Below are 3,898 nucleotides of genomic sequence, written 5' to 3' on the forward strand. Positions count from 1 at the left end.
AACAGTAGCACCAGGAACAGTAGCACCAGGAACAGTAGCACCAGAACAGTAGCATCTGGAACAATAACACCAGGAACAGTAGCACCAGGAACAGTAGCACCAGGAACAGTAGCACCAGGAACAACACCAGGAAGAAAAATGAACAATAACCCCAGGAACAGTAGACCAGGAACAGTAGCACCAGGAACAGTAGCACCAGGAACAGTAGCATCTGGAACAATAACACCAGGAACAGTAGCACCAGGAACAGTAGCATCAGGAACAGTAGCACCAGAACAGTAGCACCAGGAACAGTAGCATCAGAACATAGCATCAGGAACAATAACACCAGGAACAGTAGCACCAGGAACAGTAGCACCAGGAACAGTAGCATCAGGAACAGTAGCACCAGGAACATAGCATCAGGAACAATAACACCAGGAACAGTAGCACCAGGAACAGTAGCACCAGGAACAGTAGCACCAGGAACAGTAGCATCAGGAACAATAACACCAGGAACAGTAGCACCAGGAACAGTAGCACCAGGAACAATAACACCAGGAACAGTAGCACCAGGGCCCTGAAGACACCTCAGGGACAGTCTGTATGATAAATTGAGGGTCACTGGGCATCACTTTCTTCGGCACCGTAATTGTTCTGTCAGGTCTGTACTTGATACTCTGTCCGTCTGTCTGTCTGTCTGTCTCTGTCTGTCTGTCTGTCTGTCTGTCTCTGTCTGTAAGTCTCTATGTAATAATAATAATAATAACAAAATAACAACAACAAGTGAATATAAATAACAAATAAAACTAACCAAGAGATAAAAACACGAACCAAATCTCTTTACAGAATTGATACTACTACAGTTCAAACGCTATAGCTTAGGGTGCGTGACCTCTCTACCTGTAGGTCAAAGGTCATAGGTTAAACTGATAGGTCTCTATACTGTCAAACACAACGTAACTGTCTAATACATATATACGTACATTACATACATACAAACATTACATACATACATACAAACATACATACATACATACACGTTCAGAAATCTCCTTGACCTTTGACATGACCCTCTGAGAAAGGTCAAGTCAGGTTAGTTCATTGGACGCCTTCTGTGCGGCGCTATTGTCACGTTCTGCACACGGAAGGCTTGACCCAATCACCCTGACCTGGCTTCGTGACCTGATTGTTTATACTGAACGAAGCTGGGTCAAATCGTTTCTCCTGATTGGTCTAGGCGGGGCAGATAGTGCTTGTTGATTGGTCTAGGGTCAAATAGTGTCTCCCGATTGGTCTTGGGTCAGATAAAGTCTTTGGTTGGTCTATGGTAAGATAGTGTTTCCTGATTGGTCCAGGGTCAGATAGTGTTTCTTGATTGGTCTATGATCAGATGATGTATTCTGATTGGTCTAGGGCCAGAGTGTGTCTTGTGATTGGTTGAATAAGTTTGTTGTTAAATGTAAGAGACTGAAAGCAGTTATTCACTGACTGACTGACTGTTTGACTGAATTTTTGACTGTTTGACTGATTATTTGACTGTTTGACTGAATATTTGACTGCATGACTGAATATTTGACTGTTTGACTGATTATTTGACTGTTTGACTGAATATTTGACTGCATGACTGAATAATTGACTGTTTATTTGACTGTTTGACTGAATATTTGGCTGAATATTTGACTGAATATTTGACTGTTTGACTGAATATTTGACTGTTTGACTTGGATATTTGGATAAGCATGTATGTAAACTATACAGGTATGCGGTGTACATAAACCGTGGGAGTATACAGTTTCCTATGTACACACACACACACACACACACAAAACTTGCTCCAGATACTCAAAACTTGTGTCGATATTTTATATAAAAAATTGAGGGGAAAGGGGGAAGTGGAGGGGGGAGGAGAGGGGGAAGGGGGGAGGGGAGGGGGAGAGTTGTTACATGTTAAAAACAAAAAAGCCGGTTTATTTTTTACCTGTGAGGGAGAGTAACAGGAGAAACGACACCGGGTTTCTACATTGTTGAAACTGAAACATTGTACGGAAAATTTTTACTGCCTTGATAGTAGAGTTACGTATACTAGTTTATATATACACAGACAATGTTACAAGTAGACATATGGTTAGGTTAAGTTAAGTTAGGTTAGGTTAAATACTGTTAACAAAATATACTCACACGTGTAACACTCTGCAACACATCTTAAGTTTACTCTAAGAAAAGTAAACAGTTTATTTCACATTTTCTTGACCATTCAGGGACAACAAGAATAAATTAAATCAGTCTTTTAATTTATTTTTTCTAATTTTTGTTTTTTCTTCAAAGTTTGGGCGATAATATTAACCGTAATTTCTTTTCAAATCCTGTAACTTTCAAAATCCTTCATTATTTATAAGTTAATTAATTATCATAGACTAGTATTTTTCTGAGATAGTTCTGGCTGGTGTCACTTGTTTCACTCCCCCTCTCTCTCGTGTTATCTCATCAAGGTGTGGTCTGAGCTCCACACACGACGAAGCCTGCAGGCATACTGAGCTGCGTCACGTGCCGGACCCCCTAACTTTCACCATGCTAACACACCATTGGTCGCTGGGGTTTGCGCGGGAACCTTCTGTATCCTGATTGGCTTACCGTCATGCGCAGTGTTGACAATGTTGGAATACCTTTAAAGACCATTAATTAAGAGATGTTTGTTTATTACCTGTCTGATACCTGTACAATTTGGTATATTCGAGATTTGCTTTGTGGTTAGAGTGTTGTTGTGTTTATGATCTATGATAGTGAATGAGAGAGAGAGAGAGAGAGAGAGAGAGAGAGAGAGAGAGAGAGAGAGAGAGTGAGAGAGAGAGGGCACCCTGACACAGTTCATTATCCAATATTAGGTCAGTTCCCCCTTATCGTAGTTCTCAAAGTTAAAATTAAATTGGTTTCTATCTGGAAAACTATACAAATCTATACACGGAATAAATTTCACAAATTGTAATATAAATTCCACTTATATAAATAAATTTCAATGTATTAGTGATTTACAAATAACACTCTAGTACTCGACTCTATCTACCAATAACAGTCTTGTACTCGACTCTATCCACCAATAATAGTCTAGTACTCGACTCTATCCACCAATAACAGTCTAGTACTCGACTCTATCCACCAATAACAGTCTAGTACTCGACTCTATCCACCAATAACAGTCTAGTACTCGACTCTATCCACCAATAACAGTCTAGTACTCGACTCTATCCACCAATAACATTCTAGTACTCGATCCTAACCACCAATAACATTAAAAACATCACCAAGTACTCGACCCTGACCACCAATAACAGTCTAGTACTCGACCTTATCCACCAATAACAGTCTAGTACTCGACTCTATCCACCAATAACATTCTAGTACTCGACTCTATCCACCAATAACAGTCTGGTACTCGACCTTATCCACCAATAACAGTCTAGTACTCGACTCATCCACCAATAACACTCTAGTACTCGACTCTATCTACCAATAACAGTCTTGTACTCGACTCTATCCACCAATAATAGTCTAGTACTCGACTCTATCCACCAATAACAGTCTAGTACTCGACTCTATCCACCAATAACAGTCTAGTACTCGACTCTATCCACCAATAACAGTCTAGTACTCGACTCTATCCACCAATAACAGTCTAGTACTCGACTCTATCCACCAATAACAGTCTAGTACTCGACTCTATCCACCAATAACAGTCTAGTACTCGACTCTATCCACCAATAATAGTCTAGTACTCGACTCTATCCACCAATAACAGTCTAGTACTCGACTCTATCCACCAATAACAGTCTAGTACTCGACTCTATCCACCAACAACAGTCTAGTACTCGACTCTATCCACCAATAACAGTCTAGTACTCGACTCTATCCACCAATAACA

General features: G+C 40.2%; 1 protein-coding gene across 1 annotated transcript in view; it reads right to left on the reverse strand.

Moving 5' to 3' along the window:
- The window catches only part of LOC121853243 (metabotropic glutamate receptor 2-like), a gene marked incomplete at its 3' end in the record, with an annotated part of 19,834 nt that extends 17,339 nt beyond the window's left edge, over positions 1–2,495 (reverse strand). Inside the window, 1 exon segment of the mRNA XM_042347256.1 lies at positions 2,161–2,495.
- Between the last annotated feature and the right edge of the window lie 1,403 nt (positions 2,496–3,898).

The sequence above is a fragment of the Homarus americanus genome, unplaced genomic scaffold (genome assembly GCF_018991925.1).
Source record: "Homarus americanus isolate GMGI-L3 unplaced genomic scaffold, GMGI_Hamer_2.0 scaffold18203, whole genome shotgun sequence".
Taxonomy (NCBI): Eukaryota; Metazoa; Arthropoda; class Malacostraca; order Decapoda; family Nephropidae; genus Homarus; species Homarus americanus.